Source organism: Salvelinus alpinus, chromosome 34 (genome assembly GCF_045679555.1).
Source record: "Salvelinus alpinus chromosome 34, SLU_Salpinus.1, whole genome shotgun sequence".
Classification (NCBI taxonomy): domain Eukaryota; kingdom Metazoa; phylum Chordata; class Actinopteri; order Salmoniformes; family Salmonidae; genus Salvelinus; species Salvelinus alpinus.
Window position 1 is genome coordinate 19,613,228 of NC_092119.1, and position 21,081 is coordinate 19,634,308.

Below are 21,081 nucleotides of genomic sequence, written 5' to 3' on the forward strand. Positions count from 1 at the left end.
GCAAACCATTGTAGTACCTGCCTGTGGTTACATTTCTTTCCAGTCTGCTACGTTCTGAACGGTGCGCCCTTCTAAACCCCAGTCATTGATGAATGATAATGGTATTCAACCAAGAATGTCATTGCCAGGGAGGTACACCAATCAAAACTCAAAAGCAATCCTCTACCACGAGATGTAGAGGTTATTCAAAAGCACGACGCTGCTCTGGACAACTTGTCAGTAACAATTATCATCTTGCAACAATCCGAGGTTCATTAGTTAGCTAGCTAATGTACCTGTCCTAGCTTAGCTAACATTAACTGCGTGCGAACTATCAAGCAAGAAACGTCCAGCAAGTGAAACTGTCACACTTCCAATTAGGTTGCTAGCAAACGTGGTTTGCTTTATCTGCATACGGTTACAATTATAATAACCCATGCAATAAAAGGTTACGTCTGTCTATGCCATTGTAATCAGAAACTATGACAATGATAACCCCATCATCAATGGCATTTGGTTGGAAGAATGACATGTATAGCCAACTCAAGGGCCTAAGCTAAAATCGCTTGCTTCCAGAGTAGTCTCTGGCTGAGCTTAGCCCACCAGCTAGCTGTAGCTAACACTGCCTAGTTAGATAGCAAAATAGTGGTAGCTGGTCGAACAATAATACATTTCACTCAGCGCAAAATACAAACGAATGACCTTGCCGGAATATTTCGTTACCTCCCTTGATCCTTAATTAAGAAAACATTGAATTTATTTAACACACACAATTTTATCCAGGGTGTAGCTAATGAAGAAACTCGATTCAGTCCATTCCAAATGCATTCCCCTACCTAACATGGTCGCTCCCAGCTCCGAGACCACGAAAAAAGGTAGCATTCCAAGTGTATTATTTTACTCCAGCAAATTAAATTTTTAAATTTATCCTCTTGCTATTCCAAATGTGTTTGTTTTTATATATTTTGTTTAATTGGTGGTATGCGTGTAATCGGAGACCTGCTCACTCCTCTCTCTCTCATCCCAGTCAGTAATGGCGACTGATACATCCTGCTCTCACCCACTCTCTCTCTCTCTCCAGTAACTTTTCCATTAGGGCTCAAAGCAGGGGCGCGACGCTCGTGCATGGTTGCTATGTAATTGTGTGAATTAATCATGTCTGGAAATAGTATTAGCTAATGCCTGAATATTTGGTGGCTTATTTTTGTGATAGTGATTAGAGACCAGTGATTAGGGATCATGTCCACGAGATGGCACATTGTCAACCAGAATAAACATCTTCGTAGAGAATGTAATAACCTACATTGTTCAATAGTGCATAAGCTTGAACCATCTAGTTTTGCAAGCTACTGACACAGTAGGCTACTGACACATCTTTGTGGTTACGTTGTAGTGTGGAGCCAAACCAAGTTATTACATGGTTATAGCAAGTTTATTACAGGGATATGCACATCTGAAAGAAGCCATCTGAAAATGTTCAGTAACATTCATGTGAATTACAATAATATTTAATGAAGGGTTTATATGACAGACAAACCTAGTTTTTTTCCCAAAATAGTCTACAGCTCTCTGGAGAAATGCAACGGCAGGTTTATAATACTACACAATATGCTGCTCACCCTAAGGCCTTTACTTTCAATGCCCCGCTAGTGGATTCTAGGCAGATTTGCAAAACCTTGTTTGTTAAGCTCTTGCTTTTATCTTGACTTAGAGGGAAGGGGGAATCCCTACAGCTTATCTCTTACTCAACCATAGCCTACATTTCTACACATTTTTTACACTGTTCTATACACATTAGTGTCTTCTGTTGATGTTTAATTTGTCATTGAAGTGGAAATTCATTGTAGAATACATTTCAACCTGATTTGGTTCTATCCAAGAGGTAGAATTCATTTCAACCTGATTTGGTTCTATCCAGGAGGTAGAATTCATTTCAACCTGATTTGGTTCTATCCAGGAGGTAAAATACATTTCAACCTGATTTGGTTCTATCCAGGTATAATTCATTTCAACCTGATTTGGTTCTATCCAGGAGGTACAATTCATTTCAACCTGATTTGGTTCTATCCAGGAGGTATAATTCATTTCAATCTGATTTGGTTTTATCCATTAGGATTGACAGAGCCCTAGTAGATAAACTATGCATATGCAATGATGGTACATGATGATGTTCAACTTGCATGTTGTCATGTGCATGTAAAAAATCTGCATCAAGCATCTTATGCAAAAATGTGATAGGAAGTAAGTTTATAAGTGGACTGATCATTGTATTAAAGAAAGTGTGTCCCTCACAACTGACAGACACAAAGTTATCAACCCTTTTATACAAGCCTTTTCTACATTGAGTTGGAAATCCAGACATCGCTGTGCTGTTTTATTGTTAGTCATCATAATGCAATAGCCTTTAACAGTGAAACTGAGAGTCCAAGCTCCATTGTCTGGGTCTGTTTTGGGCTCAGCTGTCCCTCTGCAATTGTTGCGACACAAAACACCAGGGACGAGCAGGAAAGCCGAGGGAGCTTTGTCCAATTGTTTGTGTCACTTAAGTGTTCATATTTTCATGTTATCCTTCAAACTAAAATTGTGTTTTTAATAGTTCTATGCACTGTTGTTTTGATGATGGCACACTGAAACAGAGTGTAAATATTCTAGTGAGAGTGGGCATTCTCTCCCGACCAACGCTGAATGATGGAGAGAAAGTGGGAGTTGTTTCACACAGGATCCCAGTGTTCTGGGTTGGCATCTGTCAATATGAACAGGAACAAGGCATTGGAATCAGAGCCTTAGTTTTATTTAACATTTTTTATTGAACCTTTATTTAACTAATTAGTTACAAACTTAACAGACTCAGAGCCAAAAGGCTCACTGCCTCTCTTTCTCTCTCTCTCTCTCTCTCTCTCTCTCTCTCTCTCTCTCTCTCTCTCTCTCTCTCTCTCTCTCTCTCTCTCTCTCTCTCTCTCTCTCTCTCTCTCTCTCTCTCTCTCTCTCTTTCTATCTCAGTGCTTTGCAGCTTACATGTCAAAGGTCAATCAATATAACTTTCACACAGTGTCATCAGTGTCATTGTTGTCACAAGTGATGTAGTAAAAAGAGGAAGAGGGAACGTATTTATTAGCCAATGGTTTAATTCAAATCAGTTCCAAGAGCAGACTATGTGTGAGGTTGCCATGCAAGTGTGAAGCTGGTGATGGAACAAGAACAACCTGTAAATAGATGTGATGATTCCTAGCAACAGGCAGTAGTGTGTTCTCATCTGATGTAAGTGTTGGTTGAGAATCTCAACTATTGGTCCTTACACCCTCCTTGTCCTCAGAACAATAAGGTAATTGCCTTCTCTTTCAACTACCCTGCACGATCAGTATAGTCTGAGTCTACCGCCGCCCTGACTCAGGGGTGTGAATACTTATATAAATAGATATTTCTGTATATCAGTTTCAATAAATTTGCAAAAGATTCTAAAAACATGTTTTCACTTTGACATTATAGAGTTGTGTGTAAATGTTTGAGAGAAAAATATATATTTAATCCATTTTGAATTCAGGCTGTAACACAATAAAATGTGGAGTAAGTCAAGGAGTATGAATATTTTCTGAAGGCGCTGTATAAGTAAGTTGACATTTTCGATGTCTTGTGGTTGTTATGAAACACTCATGTACTGCTTATGAATGTGGTATGTATGGGTTATAAGTGTATGAAGTCCTATACCCTTTAAATAACTGTTCATTCTGCTTTTGGCCCTCTTCATGTCAATGATGCGGAGTGGGGTTATCATAAGGAACCATAATAATTCATTCCTCTTTGAGCAAAAACTAGTTGGGTTTTCCATGCGCAACAGGGTTGTCACGGCCGTCGTAGGGAGGAGACCAAGGTGCAGCGTGGTGAGCGTACATTTTCTTTTATTTAAATAAATGACACCAACAAAACAAGAAACAAGAAAACAACCGTGAAGCTAAAGGCTATAGTGCCCACAACATAGACAACTTCCCACAAAGACAGGTGGAAAAAAGGGGTACCTAAGTATGGTTCTCAATCAGAGAAAACGATAGACAGCTGTCCCTGATTGAGAACCCTACCCGGCGAAAACATAGAAATACAAATAATAGAATATAGAATATCCACCCCAACTCACACCCTGACCAAACCAAAATAGAGACATAAACAGTGTCACGTTCCTGACCTGTTTTCTGTTAGTTTTGTATGTGTTTAGTTGGTCAGGGCGTGAGTTGGGGTGGGCATTTTATGTTTTGTGTTTCTATGTTTAGGTCACTTGTAATTAGCCTTATATGGTTCTCAATCAGAGACAGGTGTTTGACGTTTTCCTCTGATTGAGAACCATATATAGGTTGGCTGTTCACACTGTTTGTTTGTGGGTGATTGTCTTCCGTGTCTGTGTCTATGCACCACACGGGACTGTTTCGGTTCGTTCGTTTATATGTAGTCTGTTCCTGTTCGTGTGTTCTTCGTGTCTATGTAAGTTCTCATGTTTAGGTCAGTCTACGTCATTTGTTATTTTGTATCATTTCAAGTGTAGTTCGTGTTCGTTTTCGTCTTGTCAATAAATTCATTATGTATTCACAACCCTCTGCATTTTGGTCCTCCGATCCTTCTCTCCTCTCCTCGTCCGAGGAGGAGGAAGATCTAGACACCCGTTACAAACAGGATCTCTAAGGTCAGGGCGTGACAAGGGTGCCCTTCATAAGGCGTGAAACAGCTGCCTATGGGAGATACTCATGTTAAAAGACCTTAATGACAGCCTCCCACATTGAACAGGAAATGTATACACTTATAAGCTGCTAGAGTATAGACATGCAACTTCCTTCTTACAGATTTTTTGGGCAAATGCCCCCAAAAATGTATAATTCTTAGGATGGGGATGGGATGTTATTCTATACTGTATATATTCCTGTCAGCACAACACCATGCACGTGTATTAAACATCAATGACACTACAGTACAGCCTGTACAGGAGAAAACTCACAACATCCAAATGGTTCTGTCATTTTCAGCAATAGGTCTTAGTCTGCATTATAAAACGTATGCTTTTATACGTTTGAAACAGATGACAAATTAGTCAGGAAAATGTAAAGTGACTCAATGAAAACAACCCATTGATGTTCAGTTTTGCTTAAGGCTGCATTTATATTATGTGGCGGGGAGGGGGGAGGGGGGGGGGCACTAAGGGCTGAAGCTACTGCCAGCTTCAAGTCTGTCTGTGTTAGTGAGTGTTTGTGTTCAATTCACAACAATGGTGTCTTCATGCTCTCTGTCTGCAGGTTAAGGCGTCGGTGAGACTTCACTGTCAATTGGACCCTTGATCACCTGAGAGAAATCGTCTGTCGCCTCCATTTAACCTCAGTCTGCCCTGCTTCTCAGTCTGCCCTGCTTGTGTAGATGGCACCAAGCCACCTGTCACATCCATGTATTTATTTATATGTTTATATGTCCTTTTAGCTAACAGGTGGAAGGAAACAAGACTAAAACGTTTTTTTCTGTGCATTAGCCAGGAAGGCCACAGCATGTGAATAGAAAGCAGTGTTCAGCCAAGGAAACAGTCTCACAGTGGAAACAAAGCTTGATTAATCCCTGTAGCTTTGTGTTGTGGTGATGCTGATTTCTAATGGTCAATGTTTGGCATTATTTCTGATCTATAACTATTATCTCCTTAAGTTTCAAAAGGCTATAGCTTCCTGGGAGAGATGGGGGGCATTTCTTGTAACATCCAATACAGCACTTATAGTGCATTAGTATTTTGGCTGAAACACAACATACTGTAGGCCGTATACAAGGAGCCACTAGAATAACCACCTCCATCATATCTGTCTTAATAATCGTAAGGTCCATCTGTCTTAAGAATAGGCCTTAAAACATTGCAGAACACTTCATACTATATTGACTGCCTTCTTGCTATCGCTATTGAAACTACAGTGACTATGTGGGTAAATTATTAATCTGAAGATAGTGATGTCATTTACGGCAAGTGTGTGCTATATCTCTTTTTCTATGGGCTTGAAAGGTTGTCAAACAAACACTCACAAATAAAATTCCCCTCAAACCGATGTACAGTGTATAATCACCTCTACGTTTTGGGAAAAATAAAGGCATATTGGATTCCTTTTTTTGCTTGGATCAAGTCCTGGTACAGAAGCGGATGTCCTTGAGAGCTGATGGTGCAGTTGATACATATTACTATAGCAACCTAAGCTTTATTTTTAATTGAACCCTGAGGTCGAGGCAACATTAGTGAGCTCCTCCATTTCATCCATCCCCACCACTGGCCCATGCCTCAGACACACGTCCTTCAGCAGCAGACACAGAGAGCAAGGTAAAGATGTTGATGCGCCCAGACCAAGTCTCACACACCACCCAACCATGCCCATAGACACAACATTCCTATAATGGACTTAGCCCCTCAGACCACATCAATTTGAATGCCTCCTCAGCACCCACCTATTGACTGGAAGGTGGGTCCCCATTCTAAGAATTACATTTCTATGGGCATGCCCGCCCAGACATCAAAAACCCAGCTGCAGGCCAATACCCCAGCTTTCTTATGTCTGTCTCTCAAGGGCTGTTTTCCTAAAAAAGTTACAACCACTTTCTGTTTTGTTTCCTTGCCACGATACTAATGAGTATCGCAATACTGGTATGGTCCCAGCTCTACACAGTACCCCTGCTTCATCTAAAATCTCCTTCTCCACAATCATGAATTATTCACCTCCCCAACCCTCAAATCTCCCTCTTTATCTCCTCAGATCTACAGTCTCCTGACAGTTGTGTTTGAGAGTCCCTCTACATCTTAGCCTGTGCCTCACTGGGCTCTTTGGTCCCTTGTTTACTCTGGAGCTGCAGGGGAAGAGGTGAGCCCTAATAAGCTCCAAACCAGGCAGGACACTGAAATAAGGAACTCCAAATTGAAACAACTGAATCAAATCTGACTCAAAGGAGAGTAAAGAATGTGTATCCTGATACCAAAGAAAGCAGTATTTGTATTTGTATTTCCAATGTGTATCTGACACTGCTGTGTCTTAGGCATAGGATATCATCCAATTTACATGGATCGTTTCCCCTGTTGTGCACTGAACAGAGATTCTAGGCTCTGAAAGCAAGTCATTTTTCAGCTCTGCTAGCAGTGTGTTGAGTCTGCATGTCGTTTTCAGCTCTGGTAGCAGTGTGTTGAGTCTGCATGTCGTTTTTCAGCTCTGCTAGCAGTGTGTTGAGTCTGCATGTCGTTTTCAGCTCTGTTAGCAGTGTGTTGAGTCTGCATGTCGTTTTCAGCTCTGTTAGCAGTGTGTTGAGTCTGCATGTCGTTTTCAGCTCTGTTAGCAGTGTGTTGAGTCTGCATGTCGTTTTTCTGCTCTGTTAGCAGTGTGTTGAGTCTGCATGTCTTTTTTCTTCTCTGTTAGCAGTGTGTTAAGTCTGCATGTCGTTTTTCAGCTCTGTTAGCAGTGTGTTGAGTCTGCATGTCGTTTTTCAGCTCTGTTAGCAGCGTTGAGTCTGCAAAGTTCTAGAGCTCTCAGCAGTATGCAGAGAGCAGAACAGGAAGACAGATGACTGGAGTGTGTGGGGTGCTGCTGCAGTCCCCCCTCCACCTCCCTCCACCCTACCTCCCCCACCCCTTCACTCCTGTTCTGAGCCAGCACATGCCCTCCCAGTGACACAGCACAATTGCAACCAGCTGCTGCTGTTTACCCAGAGCCCTGCCGTAGCTGCATTGGCATGGCAATGGATCAACGCTAGGGCCTGCCAGGCAGGGCAGGGACCCCAAGGTCAAGGGAGATGGGGCCATGGATAGGGGGGAAAGGGGGGGATAAGGAGTGGGGAGATTGCCTAGAGCTGGAGTGGGAGAGACTTCATCTACCACCACCATGAACACCAACTCCATCCTACCCTGCAGCTACGTATAGTCTTAAGCTTTATCTAATTGGGACGATGAGGTCTGGAGATTGTATTATCATGATATGAATCTGTCTGATAATAAGTTCAAAGACAAGTTTTTTTTTTAGGTCACGGCATACAGTAATAGCAGGGCTCTGTATTTTGAATGGCAGGTTTAATAACTGATTTTAGAAGGTGAAAGTATCCCTGCCTGCAGAGTGCAAAAAATCGCTGATGTTTTTTTTGGTCTCTGAAAATCCATTCTTCTCTAATTTTGGAATGCAGGATGTGGCTTATACAACAATAGAGAGTTATAGTTCATTTAGTTGCTGACAGAAGCAGAGCGAACTGTTGGAATGACACCCAACTGAATTCATGGGTATATTTAACGGAAAAGACAAACCATCTTTTCAATCAGAGATTTTCAAAATTAACCATAGGGTAAAACTATTTTTCTAAAAGTATAGCGCTCAAAGACAAAAAACGACTTAACATAACCTCAATCAATAAAATATGTATGTCTCGTGTAGAATTTATGTTTTCACTTAGGATGATTTACAGCAATAAATATACAACATGAAGAAGACTTATTTTTACATCTTAAATATTTTAGCACTTTAATGGAGTGCATAGCATGTTATGATGTTATGGCATTTTCAAACTCTTTAGACACACACATATTAATTTTATTTTCCTTACTGTCACGACTTCCGCCGAAGTCGGTCCCTCTCCTTGTTCGGGCGGCGTTCGGCGGTCGACGTCACCGGCCTTCTAGCCATCACCGATCCACTTTTCATTTTCCATTTGTTTTGTCTTTGTTTTCTACACACCTGGTTTCAATTCCCCCATTACATGTTCATTATTTAACCCTCTGGTTTCCCCCATGTTTGTGTGCGTGTTTGTTTTATTGTAAGGCTGTATCTGACGGCTGGTATTATTGTTGCCGGGTTTTGTTGTTACGCCCGTTTATTTCGTGGTACCGGTATTTTTCCAGCACTATAGTATTGTGTTTGTACTGGTGTTTTCTTGAATTAAATACCTTGTCCACGCATCTCAGCTCTCCTGCACCTGACTCCTTTCACCAGTTACCCACAGCCTTGACACTTACACTTTATAAGATTACAATTGAGAATCTGTGTAAGAACATAAATTCCCAATCAACATATTTTCTTGGGGCTCAGGTGTCACTGACACCAGACCCCCCCCCCCCCCCCCCCATGCTTTCCCAATTTCATTATAGATTTTTCTTCAGGAAGTACCGTACTTCATTCCATAAGTACGGATATCTGACGGTCAGTGACTCTATCGGTCTTTGTATCATGGTATGTTTATTGCAGTAAAGACTGAGGATACGTCCCAAATGACACACTATTGCCCCTATATAGTGCACTACCTTTGACCAGAGCCATATCGGCCCTGGTCAAAATAGTGCACTAAAAAGGGAATAGCGTGCAGACTGAGAGAAATCCCCCACCTAGAGAGGGAGATCATTTAAGTCAGCTGACCTATGTTTAACTATGCAGTTGTGTTTGTATGGGAATACCTTGCGTCTCTCTGCCTAGAAAAGCACCACGTCTGGGCAAGAGCCGCTGGCAGCTGCCCATAGGGAAGAGTGCCAGTCACTAAGGAGTCACTCAGTACTGAATCAAATACTCACTGAATGGATTTCTCCCACTCTCTCTCTCCCACAAATACACACACACACCCTCTATCTGTCAGAGAAAGAAATCTGGAGGAAGAACTTGGCAAACGAGGCCATCCTCTACACGTCCTTTTCATCTGTAAAGCATCCAACCTGTCCGGTGTCTGTAAGATCCATGGCACACCAATAATTACTGTACACGGGAGTCATCATTTTGGACCCTTTGGCTTTTTCCTCCTCAGTGCTGGCGTTGTCAGGTGTGACTGTGTAGCCTTGAGCTAGCAGGTCTGCCAATCAGTATCTCCCTCATTTCACCTCATTTGTTACAGCCACCTTTCATCTTTCTCTAAGTCTCACTTCTCCGTCTTCGCTTTACACCGTTCCCCTTTCAGGAATACATCTAGACTTACTGGAGGGAGATTTTTATTTTTAGAGGAACTTGTGCTTTTCTGATGGACACAAACAAATTATATACTGCCTGATTTAGTTATTTATTATATGGTTGTTATAATGATATTTTGGAGATCAACTAGCATTATACCGAAAGTTGACCTAAAGTCAATGGACGTTGGTTTGTACAGTATAGACAGTGTGTTCGGAAAGTATTCCGACTCCTTGACTTTTTCCACATTTTGCTAATTTTATTCTAAAATATATATATTTTTAAATGTTCACTCATCAATCTACACAAAATACCCTAAAATGACAAAGCAAAAACTGGTTTGTAGAAATGTTTGCAAATGTATATAAAATAATAATTGAAACATCACAATCACATAAGTATTCAGACCCTTTGTATGAGACTTGAAATTGAGCTCAGGTGCATCCTGTTTCCATTGATCATCCTTGAGATGTTTCTACAACTTGATTGGAGTCCACCTGTGGTAAATTCAATTGATTGGACATGATTTGGAAAAGCACACACCTGTCTTTATAAGGTTCCACAGTTGACAGTATATGTCAAAGCCAAGAACCCGATGGTCACTCTGAAATAGCTCCAGAGTTCCTCTGTGGAGATGGGAGAACCTTTCAGAAGGACAACCATCTCTGCAGCACTGCACCAATCTTTTATTTATTTTACCTTTATTTAATTAGGCACATTTTTTAAATACATTTGAAAAGGTCAAGGGATCTGAATTCTTTCTGAATGCATTGTATATATGGGATTAAAGACAATATCATGCTGATCAGTGTCCCTAAAAATGAAGGTCAAGTTGAGGTGAAATAAGTGTACAGAACTGAAAACATGACTTGAATGGAAATAAATTTACCACAATAATGTTCAGTTCTTTAAACAGAACCACAAATAGATGGCTGCACTAGTGGGCCTTCCTCTTTAATGGGGACCATCTAAGCAGAAGTGCATCCTATCAACAACCAGTCTCAACCTCAGCCAGTGTCTCCAGACACAGGACAGGCCTCAGCAGTGGTGTAAAGTACTTAACAAAAAATACTTTAAAGTACTACTTAATACTGTATAAGACATTTGAAATGATTAATACTTTAACTTTTGATACTTAAGTATATTCTAGCAATTACATTTCCTTTTTAAACTTAAGCATATTTAAAACCAAATACTTTAAACTTTTACTCAAGTAGTATTTTACTACGTTAAATGCACTTTTACTTGTCATTTTGTCATCAAGAACTAGTCTGAAGGGGTTTGGTAGGACCTCTCAGGCTGCTTTCACGGGCAGCCCAATTCTGATATTTTCTTCCACTAATTGGTCTTTTGACCAATCACATCAGAGCTTTTTCAGAGTTGATCTGATTGGTAAAATGACCAATTAGTGAAACAAATATCAGAATGGGCTGCCTATATAAACGCAGTCATACTCTGTTCTTAAAATATAGAACAGCATGCAAATGAATAACCACAGCTACACAGGAACAGCAGTAAATGTTCAATGCTCATTGACCTGATAAGACACTGAGCTGTCTGGCTTGACTTTCATGGCGGTTGGTTTGGTTGAAAGTGAAACAGCTGCTGTAGTTAGATGAGTCTAGGGAGTGACAGAAATATGCGGGAAGTAGTCCTGTTGACGCACGTCACAGAGCGCTCATCCCACTCAGGCCGAGGAAATAAATATCACTATCACCATGGACTCATGGGTAGACATAACATAGTAAATGTAAATCCGAGAAAGTCCAATTAGTTTGATATGTTACGATTTGTATGGTATGTATACATTTGTGGATGTCCATAATCCATTTAGTATATTTAACAAATTGTAAATTCGTATATGTTACGAATTACAATTAATACAATATGTTTTTCCAAAAACCAATTCTTACAACATTTTTCAAATTTGCAAAACGAGATGTTATGAATTTCTATTTGTTGTCGCTAACATTTGCTAAGTGGCTAAGGTTAGCTAGGCTAGGGGTAGCTAACATGCTAATTACTTGCAAAGTAGCTAAACAGTAAGTAGTTGCAAAGTTGCTAAAATGCTGATGTCGTCCATGATGAGATTCGAACATGCAATCTTTGGGTTGCTAGATGTTCACGTTATACGCCTGACCAGCCACCCTACTTTAGTTTTTGCCTTAAGTAACCTTCTGTCATATGTAACCATACCAAATGTAACTTATCACACTAATTTCAGCGTTCCAGATTTACATTCAATATGTTACATCTAGTCTATGAGACCAGGCTGATATGACTGTTGGTTGGGGATGTTTGATTGGATATGCAGTGCCACAAGGTGTTTATAGAGAGTAACTGCAACTCTTGTTAGGCTTCCAAGTCAAGTGGTTAATAGTAGGTTGTTTATTTTCATCTCTGACTTAGTAACATGTTGCGTTTCATGAAGATGGAAGATTGTGTAAATATTATTAAAAAAGAAAAGCACAACTCACCAGCCATCAAGTAAAAAAACAACAACATACAACCAAAGCATTCCTTTATTTTCACCTTATGCTTTAGGACAAAAATAACAACCAATGAGTTTACTGTGGACTGTACATTGTGGTCTCAAGGTTTAAATTAAACTTGTTGTATTTGAACATCAGACTGAACACAATCTATAGATTTCAAAACGGTGAGTATTCAGAGACAGATTGAAACTGAACATAATGTTATCACTGTCACAACAATGAAAGCCCAATATACTGTACATCATTCAATAGAGTTAGCATGTAATATATACATGTAACCGGATCAGATAACATGGATTTCTGCAGACTCTGCGGCAACAGTGGGGGATAAGGAGAAGTGCAGTGTTGTGGTATATTTTCTGTAGATTACTAGTTGTCCAGTTGTCCTACACAGTAGATGGCAGTCACTCAACCAGAGAGTTCTTCTAGACGCTGGACCACGGCAGACGCCACTTTTCTGTAGGCCTCAGCCTAACACAATAGGCATTGGCAGATATATACACTGCTCAAAAAAATAAAGGGAACACTAAAATAACACATCCTAGATCTGAATGAATGAACTATTCTTATTAAATACTTTTTTCTTTACATAGTTGAATGTGCTGACAACAAAATCACACAAAAATTAATAATGGAAATCAAATTTATCAACCCATGGAGGTCTGGATTTGGAGTCACACTCAAAATTAAAGTGGAAAACCACACTACAGGCTGATCCAACTTTGATGTAATGTCCTTAAAACAAGTCAAAATGAGGCTCAGTAGTGTGTGTGGCCTCCACGTGCCTGTATGACCTCCCTACAACGCCTGGGCATGCTCCTGATGAGGTGGCGGACCTGGACTAAAGCATCCGCCAACTCCTGGACAGTCTGTGGTGCAACGTGGCGTTGGTGGATGGAGCGAGACATTTACATTTACATTTTTTGTCATTTAGCAGACGCTCTTATCCAGAGCGACTTACAGTAGAGTGCATACATTTTATTACATTTTTACATACTGAGACAAGGATATCCCTACCGGCCAAACCCTCCCTACCGGCCAAACCCTCCCTAACCCGGACGACGCTATGCCAATTGTGCGTCGCCCCACGGATCTCCCGGTTGCGGCCGGCTGCGACAGAGCCTGGGCGCGAACCCAGAGACTCTGGTGGCGCAGCTAGCACTGCGATGCAGTGCCCTAGACCACTGCGCCACCCGGGAGATCGACATGATGTCCCAGATGTGCTCAATTGGATTCAGGTCTGGGGAACGGGCGGGCCAGTCCATAGCATCAATGCCTTCCTCTTGCAGGAACTGCTGACACACTCCAGCCACATGAGGTCTGGCATTGTCTTGCATTAGGAGGAACCCAGTGCCAACTGCACCAGCATATGGTCTCACAAGGGGTCTGAGGATCTCATCTCGGTACCTAATGGCAGTCAGGCTACCTCTGGCGAGCCCATGGAGGGCTGTGCGGCCCCCCAAAGAAATGCCACCCCACACCATGACTGACCCACCGCCAAACTGGTCATGCTGGAGGATGTTGCAGGCAGCAGAACGTTCTCCACGGCGTCTCCAGACTGTCACGTCTGTCACGTGTGCTCAGTGTGAACCTGCTTTCATCTGTGAAGAGCACAGGGCACCAGTGGCGAATTTGCCAATCTTGGTGTTCTCTGGCAAATGCCAAACGTCCTGCACGGTGTTGGGCTGTAAGCACAACGTGTCTCCTTCTTGAGCGGTATGATGGCTGCGTGGTCCCATGGTGTTTATACTTGCGTACTATTGTTTGTACAGATGAATGTGGTACCTTCAGGCATTTGGAAATTGCTCCCAAGGATGAACCAGACTTGTGGAGGTCTACAATATTTTTCTGAGGTCTTGGCTGATTTCTTTAGATTTCCCATGATGTCAAGCAAAGAGGCACTGAGTTTGAAGGTAGGCCTTGAAATACATCCACAGGTACACCTCCAATTGACTCAAATTATGTCAATTAGCCTATCAGAAGCTTCTAAAGCCATGACATCATTTTCTGGAATTTTCCAAGCTGTTTAAAGGCACAGTCAACTTAGTGTATGTAAACTTCTGACCCACTGGAATTGTGATACACTGAATTATAAGTGAAATAATCTGTCTGTAAACAATTGTAAACAACGTGCTTCTACACCTGCATTGCTTGCTGTTTGGGGTTTTAGGCTGGGTTTCTGTACAGCACTTTGAGATATCAGCTGATGTAAGAAGGGCTATATAAATAAATTTGATTTGGAAAGATTACTTGTGTCATGCACAAGTAGATGTCCTAACCGACTTGCCTAAACTATAGTTTGTTAACAAGAATTTTGTGGAGTGGTTGAAAAACGAGTTTTAATGACTCCAACCTAAGTGTATGTAAACCTCCGACTTCAAATGTAGCTCAATCTCACAAATGTGTATTTTGTCCTTACCAAGGTCATTTGACAATAATTTAAGTAAGACCTTTTTCATAACTATGTGGAGTTGATACAAAGTGGCATTTAGCATCCAATGCTCTTACTGGTATATTGACTTTTCTGAACATTTCTGCTCCTCTGCGTGCATCCAGCAAGGCAATATCCTGAGGAGTGGAAACAATCACTGCTCCTGCTATTGGGATATTCTGAGTGATTGATAACTGAACATATCCAGTTCCAGGTGGCATGTCAATAGCCAGGTAGTCCAGCAGTCCCCAATCTACCAGACAATGGGTGCTACATCCTCTACCAGAAACTCCATGGACATACTGAGAACAGAAGGATGAGAGCCATGTAGAGGACAGTCAATGATTCAATTAATGATTTGGTTGCTCACTTCCCTCCCCTGTCACTTGCAATTATAGATAAATATACTCACCAAGGAATCCCAAAATTCACAAGTGGTCTCAGAGATTGTCTGAAAGCACAAATAAAGTAAACATCACAACTTTGTAGGTACTCTTTTCAATGTGATCTCTATAATGAATGTACAAAGCTAATACATCACTGTTATTCCTCAAGCTAGACTACATGCAGAAGTCTCCTACTGTCAGTTAGTTCTGGGTTCCCCTTCCGGTTCATCAGCTTAGGAACTGAGGGACCGTAAACATCAGCATCTAAGATGCCCACTGTTTTACTCTGAGTGCAGAAAAGATACATGAAGAGCAATTGAGTGGACAATGGGTAGTACAGCAGTAGTAAAATGGAGAGAGAGATATTGTCATGGTTCTGCACAACTATTTGGGCAGAAATTGGTATGTGTAACAGGGTTATATTGGTGATTCCCCTTGCCACTTTATTGTTAAGCCAATGGGTTTTTGGTTTTAGTCTTGTCTTGCCTTCACCTACTCAACATGGCATCTTATTGGCTGGTTTGCGTAGCTTGCTTACGAGGGAGGATGTTTCCGTTAGAATCGTCCCAGTAAACAAGCACCAAACCAGCGGTAAGTTGTTGGTTGCAAAGCACTGTACGTCAAAAGGGATTTTTATACTCCCAAGTGATGATTTAAATGTACAATTTATATCAATTTGTTTGTAAATGTTATTCGAAAATCACACATAAGATGCAGCGTTTTTTTGTGAATATTTGTTGTGCATTTTGTTATAGAGAATTCCAGCTAATACTAGCTAGCAACTTACTGTGTCTGGTGGGGGGGGGGGGGGTACGTATATTTTGTACAGTGCGTGAGTGCAGAGTTGGATGGTGAGCCGTGCATGACGTGCAATTTTGTGCTGTTCCTATCAGGTACATAGTTAAAGATATATGGTATATTGTAATTGTATTATTTTGGTAACTACATGCCCAGTGAACAAGCACCAAACCAGCGTGCGTGAGTGCAGAGTTGGATGGTGAGCCGTGCATTGCATGACGTGCAATTTTGTGCTGTTCCTATCAGAATAAAGCGCCATGACTGGTGCTACAGGTTGGAGTTCATGTCGATGATTGATTGTACACAACGCAAGAAGAGTACTGTTACATATGCAACAGTTATAACAAAATGTGCAAATGAATAATGATGCATGCATTCCTTACTGGATCATTAGCTGCGAATCCAACGGCCAAATTCACTGTTGAGGGGAAGAAATGCAAAAATAGTAGGTAAGCGAATGATTACACTATATATAAATATATAGTACATGCAGTACAAAAAGATAAGGCCAAACCACTGTCTGTTGAAATGTTTGCAAATTGTAGCCTACATATTTGTGTAAATGTTTCATGAATGAGCAGCGCAGAGAGCCCAATAAGAACCTGCTTAACCTGAAGTGGTTGATTTCCCAACACACCCCTTCCCTGAGGCCACCACTAACTTGTTTCACTCCAGCAATGGGCTTTTGTTTGGGAAAGCCGCGTGCCATGTGCTGCTTCTGTCTCTCCTGCAACGCCCTCTCAGGACCTGAGGTCTGGTAAATACAGAGACACCATCATGGAATGAGCAACTGAGTTTTACATGATGTAACTTGTAATGCAACTCTTATAGTGAAGAGGTGGTAGCAAGTAGTTACACAGATAAGTTTAAAAAAACATGCAACATTATTGGCCTCAATGGCTTGCTATGATTACTGACTAGCTAGCTTTGTAAACAGTAAACCAGAGTTAACTTGGTAGCATGTAGCAAGCTAGCCAGCTAACATTAGTTTTAAACAATTTGAGCAATAGAGCTGGAATCTTACCTTATGAAAACGTATGACATATTTGCAGCGTAGTGGTGGATGTTGAATATCCTGTCCGTAACAATGTAGGTTTATTTAGGATAGCGGTGGTTAACTTTAATAAATGTGAGAGTTTATTGTAGCTACAGTGAGCCATATTGTGTTATTTTCCAAGTGAATGTCGATGTTTGATGACGTTTTCATCGCGTCATGAGGAGCCTGCCTCACCTGGAAGCGAGTGTCAGAAAGAGTTAAGTTTTCCGATGCTTTCCGCGTCTTTCTTTTTCCCAAGGTAGTTAAGCCAAAACCACGCCCCGTTATTCAGAGGGGCGTTCTACAACGCTTTGAGCGCTCTCCAAGTCCGGAAGTGACGTGAGGCGACATTTCAGCCACTGATTATAACGTTTGCCCTTCAAGGTTGTCCTATCTCTCCGTACCTGTTTTTATTTATCACCCAACTTCTTGCAAATTCTTTAAATAATAGTCCTGTACAAGGGATTTCCATAGCTGGTAAAGAAATGATTATAAGCCAGCTGGCTGACGATACTACACTTTTTCTGAAAGATGCTAACCAAATTCCCATATGATCAATGTGATACAATCCTTTTCCAAAGCGTCTGGTCTATATCTTAACATTAATAAATGTGAACTCATGGCTGTCAAAGATTGTGTCACACCTTCATATTATGGTATTCTTGTAAAAGAAGAACTTACATATTGCATAACCATTACAAAGGATCAGAAGTCTAGAGGTTTACTAAATTTTAACCCTCTTATTAAAAAAAAACAGAAGAGGCTAAATCAATGGCTACAGAGGGACTTATCTTTAAAAAGGAAGAGTCCTAATCGCCAAGGCTGAAGGCATCTCTAGACTAACATATGGTGCTCTATCTTTATATCTTGACAGTAAAATAAGCAAGGAGATAGACCAGATGCCTTTCAACTTTCTGTGGAGAAACCGTACCCATTACATTAGGGAAACTGTTGTAATGAACACTTATGAGAATGGTGGGCTGAATTTTCTGGACTTTACTACCTTAAATAATACTTCTAAGATCAATTGGATAAAACAATTCCTAAGAAGACCCACTTCTATCTGGAATTTTATTCCTCATCATGTCTTCTCTACTTTTGGTGGCCTTAACTTCATGTTGTTTTGCAATTATAATATTGACAAAGTTCCAGTGAAACTTTCTGCTTTTCATCGGTAGGTTTTCTTGTCATGGTCCTTAATTTATAAACATAATTTTTCTCCACACAGATATTATATATGGAATAATTCTTTGTTTTTAGAATATTGGTTCCGAAATAATATCCTATTGGTGAGCCAACTGGTAAATGCAGAGGGTCTTTTACTCAGTTATAAGGAATTCTTATCACTTTACAAGGTCCCTGTAACACCTAAAGATTTTGCAATTGTTTTAGATGCCATTCCCTCTGGTGTTGCTTATTATTCAGGAACGTGTCAAGACCTGACCCTCAGAGCCTACCTTCTTTTGACCCTGTTGACTCATCAGTAGGTAAGATTTGTTTATCTTTTGGTCCATTCAACAACAGAGCGATACAAACCTTGTTCATGCCTTATTGGAATGGATTTATTGATAATGTCTTCTGGAAAAAAGTTTGGATGTTGCCACACACATACCTACTTGTTAACAAAATTAAGGAAGTTTCCTTTGAAATTATTCATAAGTATTATGCTGCCAACCACTTGATAGAAGAATTTGTATGTGTAAGATAATGACTAAAATATTCCACCATGAAACCTTATAACTGTGTGAAATGTGTTAGAATCTTAAGAATATAATCTGATGATATGTGTAGCTTGGTTAGAATTATAACTAGGGCATTGTTTTATTTTGTAGCTATGCAAGCAGGGTGCAACTGTGAGACGAGATAACTGTAATTAATGTAATTAATTTCATTATTCTTTTGGCCAAATTTCATATTCACAAAGTGTCCAAAGAAGGGCCAAATGTAAACAGAATGTTGTTGTCGGCTTCGAGGTGGATCAGGGAATCACCCGCAGCAAGAGCGACATCTTTGATATATACAGAGAAAAGAGTCAGCCCGAGAATTGAGCCCTGTGGTACACCCATAGAGACTGACAGAGGGCTGGACAACAGGCCCTCCGATTTGACACACTGAACTCTGAGAAGTAGTTGGTGAACCAGGCGAGGCAGTCATTTGAGAAACCAAGGCTGTTGAGTCTGCCGATAAGAAGACGGTGATTGACAGAGTCGAAAGCCTTGGCCAGTTCGATGAAGACGGCTGCACAGTATTGTCTTTTATCGATGGCGGTGGGATTCGAAATGGTCAGTGATCTGTTTATTAACTTGGCTTTCGAAAGACTTTAGAAAGGCAGGGCAGGATGGATATAGGTCTATAACAGTTTGGGTCTAGAGTGTCACCCCCTTTGAAGAAGGGGATGACCGCGGCAGCTGTCCAATCTTTAGGGATCTCGGACGATACGAAAGAGAGGTTGAACAGACTGGTAATAGGCGTTGCAACAGGTTCTTCTGGTCCTTCGAGCTGGATGATGACTGAACCAAAGACAGATGAAATGGAGGAGGAGAGGGAAGAATTGTCTCCACTGGAGGAAGAAGAGAGGAGGAGAGAGCAGCTGAGGGAAAGGTCTTGGAACAAAGGAAATATCCAGGAGCTAAGCCTAAAGCAACAAAGGCTTCATCCTCAACCACCAGCAGCACCAGAAGAACCAGGCAAGCACCTGGTTATCTTAAGGATTATGTGGTCGAGTTTCCGACATCAAAGGGCAAGCCCACCAGAGCTCAAAGTGGTGATGGATCAACTGTACGTTTCAGCAATCAACCATCCCCTCTGAGCCAAGGACCGGAAACTGCTTTGGAGCAGGAAAGTGGTCTACAGGAAGAACCCATGGAGGTGACTCCCACAGCACAGGTCGACCAGCTTCCTGAGGCAGGCTCCGCTCACCCCTTAACTAATGGGAAGTCGTCGAGGCACTCTAGATGGAGTGGGAGTTCGACCAGTGGATACCCCTTTGGAAGTGGCCATGGCAGCCGCCATTCACTAGCCCTCAGCGATTCACAAACCGCTGTCCTACAAGAGAGGATGAAACTATTGGCTCTGGAGGAAATTGAGCGTCAGATTGAGGAGGAACGACAGGCTGACGAACGATGTCACCTATTGGATGTGCAGGCCCGTAGTGCTCTACAGGAACGGGAATTCATTGCCAAGGACCTGGCACGGCACCGTCAAGCCAGAAGGGAATTGGAGGAGGCACGGATGGTCTCATCCTTCCTGGAGAGGAATGAACAGGGAGTTGACCTGACCACCCCTCCACATGTACCTGACCTGTCTGCCTTTCTTTCCCAATCTGCCCCTCTGGTACAGCATGGCACACAGTCCCCGGAGGCGCCGGGGTCAACAGCCAACATGGAGCACGGGGGACAGGCCGCTCCACCAACGCCCTCTATGCCAGTGACACAAGTTAGCATTCCTCCATCTGGACAAAGCATCACAACTTCGCCTTTCCGCCAATTACCAACCACGGCAAATCATTCCTCTCGTCCAGGGCCAGGCCAGTCCTCAAACATCAGGTGGGAGGGCTCTCACCCAATTCCGGCTGCCACCAATGGAGGGTCTGGGACAGTAGGGGAGCGGCCCAATGAGGCCACAGTGGGCTCATCAGAAGTCCCGGGTTTATCCTTCACGCAACCAGAAGAGGGAGCCAACATTATGAAACTTCTAGTAGCCTCAGCCTATGGAATTCCCAGACCCAAACTGCCATACTTTGAGAGCGGAAAGGAGAGTGAATTTGTCCTTTTGGAAATGGCATTGGAGAGCCTACTGGGTATTCACAGTCATCTGTCAGAATGCTACAAATACCAAGTGCTAATGGATCATTTGCGGTTTCCCAGTGCATACAGGCTGGCCCAATCCTTTATGCACTCCGCAACACCATACACTGCCGCTCTCCAGGCGAGCTATGGTGAGCCACGCCAGCTAGTCCAGAATGAACTAAACATCCTGAACACGTCTCCAATTAAAATGGGAGACCATGCTGCCTTCCAAGAGTTCTCCCTGGCTGTCCTATCCCTGACCTCGATGC

At 41.8% G+C, this 21,081-nt stretch overlaps 1 protein-coding gene and 2 long non-coding RNA genes across 5 annotated transcripts in view; 1 reads left to right on the forward strand and 2 right to left on the reverse strand.

Annotated features, from left to right (window-relative positions):
* LOC139563861 (rho GTPase-activating protein 5-like) overlaps nt 1-1,027 on the reverse strand; it is a 75,502-nt gene extending 74,475 nt beyond the window's left edge. The window contains exon 1 of the mRNA XM_071382819.1: nt 816-1,027. The gene's annotated coding sequence lies outside the window, so the exon portion shown is untranslated. The remainder of the gene's footprint in view (nt 1-815) is intronic.
* The window catches only part of LOC139563862 (uncharacterized), a 32,942-nt gene extending 26,853 nt beyond the window's left edge, over nt 1-6,089 (forward strand). The window contains exon 3 of the long non-coding RNA XR_011672656.1: nt 5,253-6,089. This is a non-coding gene — a long non-coding RNA (uncharacterized lncRNA). The remainder of the gene's footprint in view (nt 1-5,252) is intronic.
* Nucleotides 6,090-15,043: 8,954 nt separating this feature from the next.
* Nucleotides 15,044-17,296, reverse strand: LOC139563586 (uncharacterized). 3 transcript variants are annotated; one of them, XR_011672592.1, is made up of 5 exons: nt 17,013-17,296; nt 16,600-16,742; nt 16,372-16,406; nt 15,217-15,255; nt 15,044-15,106 (listed from the first exon to the last, which is right to left on the reverse strand). It is a non-coding gene; the product is annotated as an uncharacterized lncRNA (long non-coding RNA). The 3 variants fall into 3 exon arrangements; XR_011672593.1 differs by lacking the exon at nt 15,044-15,106 and having other exon boundaries at nt 15,386-16,406; XR_011672591.1 differs by lacking the exon at nt 15,044-15,106 and having other exon boundaries at nt 15,218-16,406.
* Nucleotides 17,297-21,081: the final 3,785 nt, after the last annotated feature.